This window comes from Synchiropus splendidus, chromosome 19 (genome assembly GCF_027744825.2).
Source record: "Synchiropus splendidus isolate RoL2022-P1 chromosome 19, RoL_Sspl_1.0, whole genome shotgun sequence".
Classification (NCBI taxonomy): Eukaryota; Metazoa; Chordata; class Actinopteri; order Syngnathiformes; family Callionymidae; genus Synchiropus; species Synchiropus splendidus.
In genome coordinates, this window is record NC_071352.1 from 8,670,160 (window position 1) to 8,686,429 (window position 16,270).

The following is a 16,270-nucleotide window of genomic DNA, read 5'->3' on the forward strand; positions in this document are numbered from 1 at the left end:
CACCTGAATAGTCGCTGGTTTCCAGTTAACAATGCGACTTTCCTCTACAACTTATGTTAAAAATAAAGGTCAATTTGGAGGGAGGGTCTAAACTCGATACACTAGAGGTCTGTCAGGGACAAAGTCCTGGTGAGGCTTGGCCTAAGATCAGTGTGGGGTCTCGCGGTTTTGTCGCTTGTCATGGGTCATTTTGCATGATCTATAGAACAAGCTCCTTTAAAAAAAGGAGACGCCCATAATGCATTGCAGGACTGAAAGCTCTCACTAGACTTTTTTTTTTATCCGTCTCTACAAATGCCATCTGGTCATATTGTCGAAAATTTGGTTAATAAGCATTTTGACGACATTGAAGAATTTGAGTGACTTGTTGGTTTTGCACTGGAATAAAGTTGTTTCCAAGGTAGAGCCTAAATGTCATCCATTGGTGAAACCGTATTTTCTAGGCAGCTCACTTTGGACAAACAGGTGCCCTGTGGGGGCTAAAATTCAACACCCAGGGGCGGGCCGCAAAATGGCATTCTGAAGGCCACAAATGACCCACGGACTGCAAGTTTGAGACCCCTTGATGATTTGGACGCCAACAGTTACGATGGGCATCTCTTACACTGCCCTTCTTCGTGTTGACGTATTTTCCCTGTCTGCATACATCACCATAAAATTGGGGCATCTGATAGGGTAATGCGACGAACGTCCGATCGCTTGAAACTTATTGCATCCCCCACTGCTATATTGTAGTGTAACAGTTCATTGCGCACCAGCCTCTTATGATTTGATACATCTACTTTACATGTGAAAGAGTTTGTTGCTGATACTCTGTGTGGTATCATTGTGCTATCAGGCTTTTGACTGACAAAAATTCAATACAAAAATGTGAGTCAGGGCCAGATCCCTTAAAATGGGATTGGGTGTCGGTGAAAAAGGGCCGATCCGGGAAGTCGAGCGTGACATTTAAATTCTGTGTTTAGTGCTCACGTTGATGTCACACAAGCGGCGCCCGTCAGAATAATAACATGGCAGCAGCTCACAGCAGATACTCAACTCAGCTGTGTGGAAACATTTCACCTCTGTTACACCAACATGTGCAAAATGCTGGCAACCCTTCATTCCATATGAAGTCATTTTTGCCTTTTTCTCATCGCGTGTCCAGTGTTACCCCAAAGCATGGAAAGGTTAATACTTTAACACTGGTTTTGTATCGGTATCGGCCGATATCTAAAGCCCAGGTATCGGTATCAGAACCATAAAAGTCGGATCGGTGCGTCCCTATTTGTCACTGAGGCACCAACATGGCGTCCGTAGACTGACAGTTCAGCACTACAGAGGTGCAGTCTGTACTTTTGTTGTTTCTGATTGAACTATTGCACCTGACGTCAGCCTGCTGGTCTTGGCTGGGGTACGTTTGAAGACAACTAAAGACTCCATTTCCCTAATTCCATTCTTTCACAGTAATTACAGCCTGAGGGTGGAATCACACTTAAAGAATCACAAGCCTCAACTGACACGAAAAGGCAAATAAAACATCACTCGTCCTTGAAGAGTTTGCAGAGCTTCCATCCGACTTACAAAGTGGTGACAAACTTTCGAAACAGCCACCACTGTTTTGGCGCAGAAGTTAAATTTCATTGCTATTACAAAAAGCTTCCTGTCGGCACTGCAGTCATAAAAGCAGGCCGATTGTCATCAGTAATTTGACCTCTGCGTTTTCGTCGCCTATAGAGAGTCGATCTGAATGACAGCGCGAGACGTGTCGGCCTTGCAGGTGCTGAGAGGCAGCCGGGGAGTCTGCAATTGAGTTACAATAGAAGATTATACGTACGGAGCGCTGTGGTTTGAAGTCTGGCTTGTTAGCTGACTGACTGACGGAGGAAGTAAATGTGATCAGGCCTCTTAGCTCGCGCTCTGTTCCAGCAGTCGTCTCCTAATGTTACTCATTTGCATAGAACTCAATGTTGTGCCAGAGAAGAGTCATGCCAAGTATCATAATTGTCTTTTTATGTCACTCCTTAAAAAAAAAAAAAAATGGGCCGGATATTAGTCAAAGCTGTCGGCAAAGTCAATTTATCTCTCCACTTGACCTGCCTAAACCAGCTTAAGTGCATGTTAGACAAATCCATATTTTCCACTTTTTTTGTCCTCAGCTGTGACTGAGGATTCATCAACTCTGCTGCACTGGATCCACTTCTAGCTCACACTGTACTGTCGGATCCACCTGGAAGCTGAGATTCTGAGAGCATTGGACAGAAACGTCGGCGGAAATAATACGTGGAAAAAACCCATTTTAACCTCGCCGTTGATCCAATGTCAAAGTGTCCATCACTGTGTTGTATTCAGCTGCAACTAGGGCTGAAACTCATGAAATTAGTCATTTTGAATTGTCGCATACAATGAAAGTGTGCACACAAGTGTGTGTATATTTATTAATTTGTGTTACATGGAGTACTTTTTTGTCATTAAATAAAAGTAAAACCATTATTTGATCTATTAGATCTGACTCGCAAATGCAATAATAACACATATTTTTATACATACATTAAACACTTGTTTTAATGTGAGTACATGTGCGATATTACCTGGATGTAACTCCAGTTCTATGAGTCTAGTTGTTTTAAGATTGATCGATTTCAAAAACAACTCAAATACAAGTCTGTGTCCATTCTATACTGTGTAATATCCAGTTTAACCTAGTGATTATCACATGCATGAACTGAACAACAGACGCAGCAGTCATATAAGAAATTATTGAACAACTGCTGTGGGTTCAAGAACCTCCCTTATTGGATCACACTACTTCGGAAAGTACACATAAAAACACGCAAAATCAGATCAAACAGATTGTAAGGTAACATGAAAAGACGACTTATAATATGAATTAGCAGTTGTTTACATTGGTTGGTTTACATTAAAAATATATTCATAGGAAGAAATTATGAGGCTTTACAATAACTATGGCTGCTATGATTCATTTTCAACAACGATTCGACTCGTATCATGGCTTGTAGTTGTTGATACTATTCAAGGATGATGTTGGTCCATTCAAAATCTTTTGAGCCAAAAATTCTAACCTGAGTTACTGTTAAATATTTACCAGGATTCAAGTCTAGTTTACTGGATTCCTAGTGTGTCTGTAAGTATCAATTGAATCCAGGGTTTGAAACCTAGAGCGCGGCGATGGCATTGCAACAAGATCTCACAGTGTCAGACCGACTAAATCGAGTGACGTTTCACGTCCTTATCATTTTAGAAGAGTAGAAAAACACATTTATATAAAGTATATAAATAATGTTCTAATATTGACATAATCAATGGAATGCATTTTAAAACAAATTTAGATCGATACAGGTCGTGCAGAAGGCTAACTTGCCGAGCACAGATGTATTTGGATCGCAGGACTATGAGTCAATCTGTCTATTCTATGTGGGAATTTCTCTTTGGAGATTAATAAAGTATCTATCTATCTATCTATCTATCTATCTATCTATCTATCTATCTATCTGTCTGTCTGTCTGTCTGTCTGTCTGTCTGTCTGTCTGTCTGTTCGTCCATCCGTCCGTCGATCTATCCATCTACCTATCTATCTATCTATCTATCTATCTATCTATCTATCTATCTATCTATCTATCTATCTATCTATCTATCTATCTATCTATCTATCTATCTATCTATCTATCTATCTATCTATCTATCTATCTATGCCGTTGTGATCCAGAAGTAGTGACATCATATAGTGCGATAAGAACAGGTTTGTTACTTACATAGGTGCAGTGCTGAGCTTGTCGTTTTAGTACACATAAAAACATAAAGTGCCCCAATATTTGTGCGTCCATCTCATTGTTGCAACACCCAATTCATTCTGGAGATTCAGGTTGAAGTTAAACTGACAATGAAGGACAAGGATTCTTCCAGTCGCAAGCCATGTCCGCCATGAAAATCCTCCTTCAGTGAGAATCATCCCCACCAATTTATTCACCACTTTATCAGCTTGGAGCTCAATCCTAGTGACTCACTTAGCAAAGCGAGTTAGCATAATGACTTGCTGGAGCGTGGCCTGTCACCAGAGACGAGTGAGACGGGGCGGCCACAACTGTCACATCCAGGCCGCCTTCAAGCAGCGGAGTTGTGACAAAGTGACATCCTGAGACAAACCTAAAGGCCTAACATGACGGTGCAGGGGGTGGAGTGTGTGTGTGTGTGTGTTTGGTCAGGAGGCGGTAACGCCGGCTTCAGAGCTATCTCATCTCCTGTGTCTCCTCCGCCTGTCTCCTACAGGCAGAGGAGACAGCAGAGATGGGATGAGGGGTGACTGTGCTGGGAGTCACCAGTCGCGCTATAAGGTCAGAACAAAAAGCAGCACCAAAATGACACACATCCGCAGTGATGGAGCTCAGTGAGGCAGGCACACGGAGAACCAATGAGGGGTCTAAAAGACACAAAAACAAACCATTTTCACATCACTATTTTTTTTGGAACTTCAAATTGGATCAGCACTGAAGGTACATGGAGGTAGATATTTTCGATGCCTTAAGGCCAGATGGCCAGGGAGACGGCAAACTAGCCACCCTTCTAGCAGCTGAAGTAGGTTGTAAATTCCAAAGCAACCACACTACTCCTGGTCTCTCCTGGATGATCACTCTATCTCAATGAAAGAGGCAAGACTCCCTATCGAGAAAAGTAGTTTGGCCCAACGTTTTCATCCAACTATCTTCCTCAACAATGAAAGTCTCATTCCGTTATTACACATTTAAGTGCAGTCACTTTTCTCAAGTCTTGGCATGTTGACCTATATTGACACTCTATTGACGTTTGACATGCACATTTGAAATCACCCTGGACTCCTGTATGTTTTATCCTATTGAGAGAATGGAAACACCATCTGAAAGCAGAGAACCAGGGCTTTGTACGGATTTCATGGTCAGTACGGTCGTCCCTAGCAAGTCAACAATGGGCCCATCCAAACCCAGATCAGAATATTTTGGGTCGCACTGGAATTGGTGCGTTCAAAAACACCTTTCTCATGATAACATCCAGTGGGGTGTTGGAAAGCCTGTTAGGCGGCCAGGACGGTGCGGGAACTATTCAACAAAAAAAGTGCATTTGAAGACGAGTGGGGCAGTTTCTGTTCTCATTCCAAACCATGAATGACTCAATACTAGTTCCGCTTTTCAGTCAGGAACCTCTCCCTGTTTTCAGCTCCTAATAAAAAGCACAAATCAATTGACGGCAAAAGTGAATAATAAAAGGCCAGGAGTAATAAATTGCTATTATAAAATATGAGTTAGTGTTACAAAGCAGAAAATACAGTGGAAGTTATCGTCTTTGATCCATTGTTAGACAGCCAAAATGTCACACTAATGTTGAATAAGTGCAATTTACCTTGGATAAAAGGACAAAAGCGATCACTCAAAACACTTTTTTTTAAAAATATAATAGTAGAAGTAAAAGGGGGGTTTTATCCTGACTTAACCATTTCCAGCCTGATTGTTCCTTAGTCGTCCTAAATATGTTCCCAGACTGACATTAAACAATATAACAGCGTAATACAAGACCATTCCTGCTCAGTTTAGGGAACATAATCGACAGGGAACATTACCTTTGAATGCATTTAAGTAGCAGTAATGATGTGCTGCCAACAATACCCACAGCAAATGAGCAAACAGTCTTATCATTAAACAGCTGAGACCTCGAAATGAACCGAATTTCAACAAATCCCTCACCATTGTGCCATTTACAACCAAATTAAACAAGCCCCCACTGGAAGCGCGGAACAAAGGAATCCAATCACACAGAGAAGATGGCATCGCAGCTCTCAAAACAAACATACTTTCAAGCAGACAAAACGCAACCCCTAACTCTTGTCGGCCCTCAACCTCCAGGACATTTGGATGTTGACAAACGTTGCCATGGGGGGAGATATCAGGCATCGCTGAGAGATTAAGACAGGCAGTTAAAAAGCCACTGAGACAAAGCAACACACACACACACAAACTTGAGGAGGGAGGCGAGACAGGACGTGCTCGTACTGTCAAACTACTTCATTGCGAGTCCTGGCACCTAATTATGCAATAAAAGCGCCTCAGCGGGGGGAAACGGCATAGCCTAAAATAAAAATCAGCCTGTCTTAGTAAGAGAATCACCCAGTGTAAAATATCCTCCCTCTCCCCAAGGAGCAGAGATGTGCTCAAGGCCCGACTGTGTTCTGTGTTCCCGGCACATCACAAGGAGAAGACAGTGTCAGGCTCCAAATCCTATCAACACTGTGGTGAAGTAAACTGCTGGTACTGCAGGAGGAAAAAAAAAAAAAGTACTGCTGAGGTAGAAAAGCACTTTGAGCGAGGAAGGAAAAAGTCATAAGACGAGGAGAGGGACTGATTGATCGGTGTGAGGAGGCGTTGTGCGAAAAGCCCGAGCAGATATTGGAAAGAGGAAGCCAGATAACTTCCTCCAAGAGTGTCAACGAATGAATCTGGACCTGACACACAATTAACCTCATTACGTGACACTCTTAGCTTCCAAAGCGAAGCACCGTCCTCCAGTCGCCGAAGGCGACCATTAGCATTACATTTACATGCCTGTATTACATGAATAACCGAAGAAAAATCATGCCACATTTGACGGGTCGTGATTTTCAATGTCAGATTTTGACGCATGAAACATGAAACCGCCTCAAATGTGGTTTATTGAAGCTATATAGAAAGGAAGTGTGTCCCATCATTTATGCTTTATTGGAGCGTTTGAAACTGGTCAAGCACCGTGTGTTACTGCCGCCACATCAAAGCAAGTGTCTCGTTTTAAGAAGTGCTTGTCATTCGTCAGCAACCCCTAACCTTTACACCGCATTTCAAGTCGTAGCATTCTAGCCAGGCAGAGCTAGAAGAACCACGTTCGCTCCTTATTGCATTCAATTGTGATTTAAAGTGCAGGTTGCGATCATGACACACGAAGCTTGGATCTTAAATGTCAAAACTGAATGTGGAGGCATCCAATAACCAAAAAGATGTATCTAGATGGGATGGAATTAGATGAAAGATGGAATACAGAACGACTGTTTCAAAGAGAAAAAATACAAAATTGTTCCGATTATATCGCAGAGTCTGAGCAATAATTATTAAAACGTACACTACATTCTGCTTCGACTTTTGTTTCTGAACAAAACTAAAAAAACTGCTGTTTGGCTGGCAGTATTTTGTGTGATGTTCAAAAACAACTACAGATGACTGTGTGTACCTTAGTTTAAGAAACGTTTCGAATCATCGCAATAAGGAAAAGTATTACGGCTGGGTTTCCACAACATGTAAACAAACCTGGCAACGAAAATATTTAGATACAAACAATAATAAATGACAGGAAAAAAATCCATTGCTCACGGAACTTAAGTCACACATGCAGCTGGACTGGAAGAGGCTGACCGTGGGAGGACAGCTCCAGATTGTTTAAAAACTAGCTACTGCTTTTATTGTTGCTAATTCAATACGTCAAACCCCCATTTCCTTCCTTCTCTGTTGGTTCACTTCCTGACCGGCTCTGTTTGAGGTTGAGGGGGAGTGAAGGGGCACCACCGCGGCTTCAAAAGACTCTGGCGGAAACCCTGTGCTGGGGAGTCTCAACCACGACCCTGGCAGTGACGCTCTGAAACCACCGTAGCAACCTCAAACGACCGACTCAAACAAACCTTAAACATGTTCTTCTTTCTTCTTTCTCTTCTACCTACAGTGGTCGCCACAGCGGATCATCTTCCTCCATCTCACCCTGTCCTCTGCTTCCTCTTCTCCTGCAAACCTCATGTCCTCCTTCACCACCTCCATCAATCTCCTCTTTGGACTTCCTCTCCACCTTCTGCCTGGCAGTTCCAACCTCAACATCTTCTTCTTCTCCTTCTTCTTCTCCTCCTCCTCGTCCTTCTTCTACTCCTCCTTCTTCTTGGCCACAGTGGATCATCTTCCTCCATCTCACCCTGTCCTCTGCTTCCTCTTCTCTCAAACCTACAAACCTCATGTCCTCCTTCACCACCTCCATAAATATCCTCTTTGGCCTTCCTCTCCACCTTCTGCCTGGCAGTTCCAACCTCAACATCTTCTCCTTCTTCTTCTCCTCCTCCTCATCCTTCTTCTACTCCTCCTTCTTCTTGGCCACAGCGGATCATCTTCCTCCATCTCACCCTGTCCTCTGCTTCCTCTTCTCTCAAACCTACAAACCTCATGTCCTCCTTCACCACCTCCATCAATCTCCTCTTTGGCCTTCCTCTCCACCTTCTGCCTGGCAGTTCCGACATCTCAACATCTTCTTCTTCTCCTTCTCCTTCTCCTTGGCCACAGCGGATCATCTTCCTCCATCTCCCCCTGTCCTCTGCTTCCTCTTCTCTCAAACCTACAAACCTCATGTCCTCCTTCACCACCTCCATCCATCTCCTCTTTGGCCTTCCTCTCCACCTTCTGCCTGGCAGTTCCAACCTCAACATCTTCTTCTTCTCCTTCTTCTTCTCCTCCTTCTCCTCCTCCTTCTTCTTGGCCACAGCAGATCATCTTCCTCCATCTCACCCTGTCCTCTGCTTCCTCTTCTCTCAAACCTACAAACCTCATGTCCTCCTTCACCACCTCCATAAATCTCTTCTTTGTCCTTCCTCTCCACCATCTGCCTGGCAGTTCCAACCTCAACATCTTCCTACCAATGTACTGGCTCTCTCTCCTCTGTACATGTCCAAACCATCTCAATCTAGCCTCTCTGACTCAGTCTCCTAAACACCTGACCACATGTGCTGTCTCTCTGATCTACTGCTTCCTGATCCTATCCACCCTGCTCACTCCCATGACATGACATGACATGGATAATAAAGATTATGTTTACGTCAACTAGTCACAAATGTGGTGTGAAATGCATGTGTCCTCTGATGTGTCCTTTATTAAAATGTTCTCGTTGTTTGGACATTTAGGTTTGCAATCGTCCCGTGGTCTCACCTACTGCAGCGAGAGTGATGACATCACGACTCATGGTCCAGTCACTCCTTCACCTCTGAGCTGGTGCTGTCATAGCTGTTTCACTACCTCCTGCACTTTTCCCCTCCACTGCCTCCCTTCATCCATTCCTTCTCTCCACCACATCTTTTCCCTTCAAGCCGTGAGCCGGTGTCGGTAATTAGCAATCTGCAGTCAACAAAACACGCGAGAAGCGCACCAGCACAACGTTTTTGACACGTTTACAGCAGCATTTCCACACAAACACCGCATCACAGCTTCGCTGCTGGGCCCTCAGAGGGAAAAAGAGGCAGCAATCACAAAACTGCACAAACAGACAACCCAGTCCCCAACCCGTTATGAAGGAGCTTGTTTGTGGTGCACAAATCGTCGTACGCGCAACATACCTTGGCACACACGGGCAAACAAACAAAACTGAGCAAATGAATAAACCGTAACCTTTCGCACACAGACATGACGAAAGAGCCAGGCGTCATCTTCAAAAGCGGGTTTGATAGAACACGCCGTCGCTAACATCAGTCCCTCCCTCCTTCCACGTCTCCAATATATGTTCAAAGGTCGTCCATTAACCTTTCACTCCGACAGACCTCTGTGTGATCTACGGCTCTCAGCGACAGGCTTTGAAGAGGACAGTAAACCTGGTGACGGACAGATGTAGCAAATAAGGGGAAAAAGAAGATGGAGAAATAACAATGATTGGGGGTGTGTGGGGAGCAGCCAGTGGGGATGGATGAGAAAAACAGAGCCGGGGGAGTGATAGTGAAGCGGGCAGGCCGAGAGGAAAATAGAGTAACACAGTGGGGTGGGGGAGAAGTTGAGAGGGTGGACACATTAAAGCAAAGTGGACCAGTCAAATCGAGAGAGCTTTGGCAGAGAGGGGTGGTGGTAGCTAGAGTGTTAGAGGAGAGAGGTGGCGAGAGATTTGATGAAAATGAGAGGCGAGTGTTAGGAGCCCGGGAAGTGAGAAGCCCCGACTGTTGCTAATAAGATGGGGAGACAACAAAAGCTTAAAAACAAACATGAAAGCCAAAGAAATGAAAATAAATTGTCAAGTTGGCTTAGCGGCATCAAAGTCCGGATGAAGCGGGACAGACTTCACACGCTCGGAATTGGAGGTCGCAGAAACGTTCCCTCTTCTTGACCTCTTAATCATTCTATAAATATTTATATAGATTTTCTGCCCCTCCAAACCTACTTTACTATAATACTTTCCCAGGACAAATAGTTGTAACACATCTAATCAGTTCTAAAATGGCCGCTGTTGACGGTACCAGTGAGCAAGGTAAAGAAGGGCCATCAACATTAAAGGGAGATGACACGAAAGGGCAACTGAGTCACCTGGGCGATTGAAGAGGTCAGCTCAAAGCTCGTGAGCTGAAAGCTTCAAATACCAGTTGTACAAAGGTAAATGCCAACTATTCTCATTGTAAGACATTTTCCCTGAAAGACAACAATGACACAAACCAACACTGACTCTTCCCAGCCCACAAAACGCTGTCAAAATAAAAAAAAAAGCACTCTGAGGGTGCAGACCCCTGCCATGCAGCTCACATACCCCGATTTCAAGGGACAGTTGTGTCCCTGAACTCTTGAGTGACACCAAAATACGCAGCATGTTGGTGATTGTCAAGTGGACTGTCGCATTCCAGCGTGACGCAGTAGTCCGGCGTCTGTGTTGCACGTTGACATATTGAATCGGATCAACACTATTCTATCAGAATTCTATTCTTATCAAAAGCAAACTAATTTCATGCATTACTATTCCAAAACCAATAATCCGATAAAAAAAAAAAACTGACGTAAAAAGTCACTGACGTAAACAAATGTAGTGAAAAAGGTATAGAAAGTGTGGACTCAAAACAATGTATCAGTTGTTTAAACCACCTTGACATCCCTAGTAAAATGAAAGTTATGATCATCCGTACTTTGTCCGATAATTTTCGTATTGTTTTGTCACGGAAGAAACGGTACTGATGTTCTGTTCTGCCTTCTCTTGAACATCAAAAATAAATTCCTCTGCCAGTGCTATGAGTGCAGCGATGCTTGTGCCACTTGCAAAGTAACTTGTAATCTAACAAGTTAAAGTAAACAGTAACTAAGTTACTTTTAAGGGAGTAATCAGTAGTCAGTAATCACATTACTTTTAAAAAGTAGTTTCCATATGGTGCAATGAAAAGTGAGGCAATAGTGAGGGCTTATGATCAACACCGTGACCGTGAATGTCAGAGAGAGAGAATATTTCATTCAGTTGAAATGCCATTGTGTCAACTTGGTTGTCACTATTTGGTTATCAATATTTCCCAAAATTCATTCCTGAAACAGAAGCTGAAATCCATTCCTGGTAAATGTCCAAGTTAACTATTCCTTAGGTAAACGCTTGAATACTCACTCTTTTATGTAGTGTAGTCCACAGGAAGTGTGTTGTGTGAAAAATCTGCTTTTTTTGCGGAAACATTCTGGACCATTAGCCACAGCTTGAGCCCGGATTTAGGCTAACAATCATGCAAACCCGCAAAAAAAGCCACGTCTGACCCCATTAAAAACATGACTCACAAGTCAAAGGCAGATTGGGACCCAGCTGTGTGGCATTATATTCAACATCAGTCCAAGTCAGAGGTGTCAAAGTTAGCCACGGGGGGCACAAAAAGCAGAACAAAAATACGCTGTCATACAGTATCGCAAAATAGGATTCACGTTGAGCAGAATTCTGACCACTTCAGAGTTCAATTGGGATTTCTTTGGGTTGGGTTGAGCTTAAACTGTTGCAATGTGGGACTAGCATGAGTGTGGCAATGGAGGAAAAAGAACAGCAAAACGTTTTGAGTCACAAAAATGCTCTATAATTGACGTTCATTTCTCTGTAATTTTATCATCTAGGCATGAAGTGGAGACTATAAGGAGAGGAAGCCACTCTCAGCTATAGAGGACACTTCCCACAAGATTTCAAGACGCTTCCCTCAAAGTAAACACAAGGCAGCAGACACATGTTACTCAGATATGAAGCGCACGTAAGCGAGGGTGACAGCAAAGCTCCAGGCGCCGTATATGATAAATAAGAAATAAAAGAATTCAGCGCTGACAGCAGCAAGAAGTCTGTGTTTGCCCCTTTAACTTGTTTGAATGTAATCTAGTTTTGTCGCATCCTGATCAGCAGCAGATCAATAGAAGGAATAATTTCTGTTTTTAATCTCTGCGCTCGCTGCAGGAGTGGTGAAGGAAGAGTTCCCGAAACAAATAAAAAAGCAATAGACTTCACTGCTGAGGGAATTACGCAAGAAGCCGACCGCACACAGCAGGGTTAGCCGTGTCAGTCCTTATTGCTTCCTCCAAAAATATTACTGCTATAAGCCTGTCAGAGAATCAATTCTTATGAATTAGTGAATACATTGCTGTTTTTGAAATTAGCATTTTAATATCACAGAATAGGGGACCAGAAAGGCTCGCTTCAATATTGAACGTGGTTTTAGGTCAAGGATTGTTTTGAAAGACGAAGCCAGTCTGAGACTCAGACACTAGAGTCGTGGCTTTTCCCAAACAGACGGACGTTTTCCGATTGTTCTCTGGGAGGTACATTCTGTTATCTCCAAATGATCTTTGGTACAGCAGATAAAAATGATGTGTAATAGCTTTAAAGGACAGACAGAAAAATATAATAATGAAGAAGTGAATGTAGCTTGTATTATATGACGTGAAAATGTATTATAAGAAACAAAACATACAGCCTGCAAACAAAGGAAAAAAAAGGAACAAAATATATCTGCTGCTTATCCAGGATCAGGTCGTGGGGGCAGCAACACCCAGTAAAGAGGTCCTTATTTGTACCTCACCTGGGATGGATCACTTAGGGATGGATCATAGATTTTTCCGTCAGATTTCGATTTTGATTCTCCATTTTGTTCACTATGTAATGTTTCTAAGGGACTAGTTCCACTTACTGGTCGAGCAGACGCGATTTCAGAAATGAAGTAGCATGACCATAGCATTGGCGCATGACCATGAGGCTACCAGCATGGAGAGGCGAAAGGTGGTCGCCAGATCAATTCTTTGTTTACGTCAAAAGTCGATGTGTTTTAACAAGAGAGAGACACACAACAAATGCTTGGAAAAATGGACTACACTGGGGCTGTACATCAGAGCAAAAACAGAGGTCTTTTTGGACGATCACAAGATCACGTTTGCAGTTTTGACTAGAAGCCGATAAAGGCGCCCAGGCCACCTCACCTGACTTCACTCAATGTGGACGTTACTCCGAGTCTCTCCCAGATAGAAGTGTCCAACCCGGCCATCAAGAGAACCCCACCCACCTCTTCTGACCGTAGATGTGAGTCGAGGCCTTATGGCTCAGACCAATACTTCTCAACGCAGCAAGTAAATGGCTAGTAAATCAATCCTAAAAACTGGCAAGAAGAAGGTCACGTTGTACTGTTACTGCCATACTACTACTAGACATGACGGTCATACTGAAAACAAAAAGTATTTCTACAGTATCAAAAAAAATATTCAGCTTCAGTTTTGACAACTGCAGTTACTTTTTTTTATCATAATTTATAAAATATATCAACAAGAACTGAAAAATATTTTCCATCCTCTAAATCTTTGAGAACAAGGCCTTTCACAGTCACTCCTCATCCTGACCAAGTCATGAAAAGCGTCTTACGGTTTCCTCACCTGTCATTTCAGAGGAAGTTCAGAGACTCGGATATTTCATGTGAGATGTGTAAAAACACCACTCTCTCATCCTTAAATAATGGCTGGTGTGCTGGGAGCAAGTCAAGGGGGGGTGGTGTGGGTGGACAGATAAAAATGTCTGTGTGCACTGCAGGACCAGGGGGCCTTCCACCCGACTGATCTGAGAGTCAGGGCTTAAATACATGGTAGAGTGCGGAGGGAATCCACCAGTCAGCTGGTAGCAGATACCAGTGGCTCTCGCGCAGCAATATACAGTACACGACCACAGTGTGAATGTACTCGCCAATGTAAACTTGTCACTTGTATTGCAATCTGAAAGTGCCTACAAATAGCCTGATAATGGTCTTGCTCACACCACAGCGATGAAAACACACACACACACCAAGCAACGTTCGCTCAGCGCTACAGTAAATGAAAGCTCTGTGTCAGAGTTTCATCACGTACGGCGCAGCTGCCTGCAATGCTTGCCACATTAAGCAAGCCTAATGGGCTTTCAGAGCAACATCAGTGCGTATGAATGGTCGCACATTCGCCGGCATTCTGTGGAATCAGCAGGACGTTCTGTCAGTCGGCATACGCCTGTCATTCTGTGCCACAGCCTGCCAGGATAGACACGCCCGTGCATGTGTGTGCGTGTATATACATCATCAGAACATTAAAAATGGATGTGAATATATAATCTTTGGTTTAGCTTAGCCGTGATACATCAGGAAACTGCAGAGTCAATTCAACGGATATTATTCAGCATGTGGTTTGTGGGCGCAAACAGGGAGACTGAGCCTTATCGGTTAAAAATTTAAATCCGCAGACTGGATGTGAGAGTTTTCGGGGAAATATTAGCATTGGTGAGAGCGAGGTTAAAAGGGAGGCAGCGGGAGCAAGGTCGCTCTTGACCTCACATCATTTATCTTGCTCACAATTAAACATTTTCACCAAGCAGTCAGGGGGAAAAATAAAAATCAGTTGAAGAATAAGCTGAAAAATGATGTTGGCAAAGTGCGGTCTGGGGGCCACATGCAGCCCTCAGCTCATAAATGAGTGGCCATCATGAGGACACTCCAAAGCAAAAGTCTACATTATTAACAGTATTTCTGTACATTATGTACATTATGTCCAGTATTTTCATCATTCATCTGTGTTTGGATTTTACACATACTTCTTAAGTTACATTTGTTTTTATTATTTTTTCAGGTTTTTAAAATGTTAATCTTTTACTTATTTAGTATTTCTTGTCTCTAAAAATAAATAAACATTAGAAAAAAATATCTAGTAACAAAGTAGTTTAGTGTTGACACTTACAAGAAATAAAAACATACATATGAAATAAATAATAATAATAATAATAATAAATTATATATATATATATATATATATATATATATATATATATATATATGAACAAATAACACATTTGAAGCATAAAATGCCGTAGCGTCATTACACTTTCCCTTGTTTTATGAAATTTGAGCAGCAAAATTGAAATAATTGTTATATCGTCCTGTCTTTCGGTTGGTGGAGCCCTCACATTAGTCACAGAATATAATATGGCCCCTTCAGAATTTTAAATTCAGAATTTTCTTCTCCCTAAAAATAAATAAATATTGGATATAATATTGAAAAACATTTCTAGTAACAAAGTGGCTTTAGTTTAGTTTTAGTATATATATATATATATATATATATATATATATATATATATATATATATATATATATATATATATATATATTTGAAGCTTAAAATGTCATAGCGTCATTACATTTTCCCCTATTTTATATTTGAGCAGTAAAATTGAAAATATGTCCTCCCGTCTTTGGGCTGGTGGGGCCCTCACTCACAGAATGTAATGTGGCCCCTTCAGAATTTTAAATGCCCACCCCAGGTCTAAAACATGGGCACAAGATGGGAGCACTTTTTGGCAGAAGCACCTATCGCCAAGTGTGTCTGTTAGAGAAAACATAATGCGTTTTTATTTCAGCAAACCAAATGTTGTACCTTTGCTGTAGGGCTGAATACAGATAACAGTCGTTTTATTATTAATGCATTATTAATCCACCCAGAGGGCCCGGTCACACTCGTTCAGTCTATAAAGCACACACACACACACTCATAGTGCCAGAGGCCAAATGTGTCTAATGGTACAGAATGTACGCTGCAAAATATAAATTATACAGGCAGCGAGATGAAGTTGAAAAATCAACTGCAGCAACTGGAATTAGAAACACACCTGGCCTATCAGAGCTTACTCAGAGGAACACCAGTGCTGACACCAACACCTTCACACTACCTGTCTGACTTTCTTGCCATTTCCCTGCGTCATCACAAGCGCTTCCTTCCTTCTAATAACCGTGTCGCTGCTGCCGCTCATCGTCCAAGCTGTCCATCAGCCAGCGGCTGGTTGGCTCGGAGACGGCCGAGCGTGCGCGGCAGATGGTGAGCCGCTGTCGCTGCAGCAGGCCACGAGCGGGACACCAAACACTCGCCCCTCCTGCACGTCCTCCGACATGCACAACAACAAACACACACACCAGTCAAACGGGTCACCTGCTGCCAGGCGTGCAAAGTCCTCACAAGCTAAATGAAATATCACATGCTGCATGTCACGTTTGAGGAGG

General features: G+C 42.8%; 1 protein-coding gene across 3 annotated transcripts in view; it reads right to left on the minus strand.

The window, feature by feature from the left end:
* adgrl1a (adhesion G protein-coupled receptor L1a) overlaps positions 1 to 16,270 on the minus strand; it is a 138,523-nt gene that overhangs the window by 66,993 nt on the left and 55,260 nt on the right. The gene's annotated exons all lie outside the window — the stretch shown is intronic.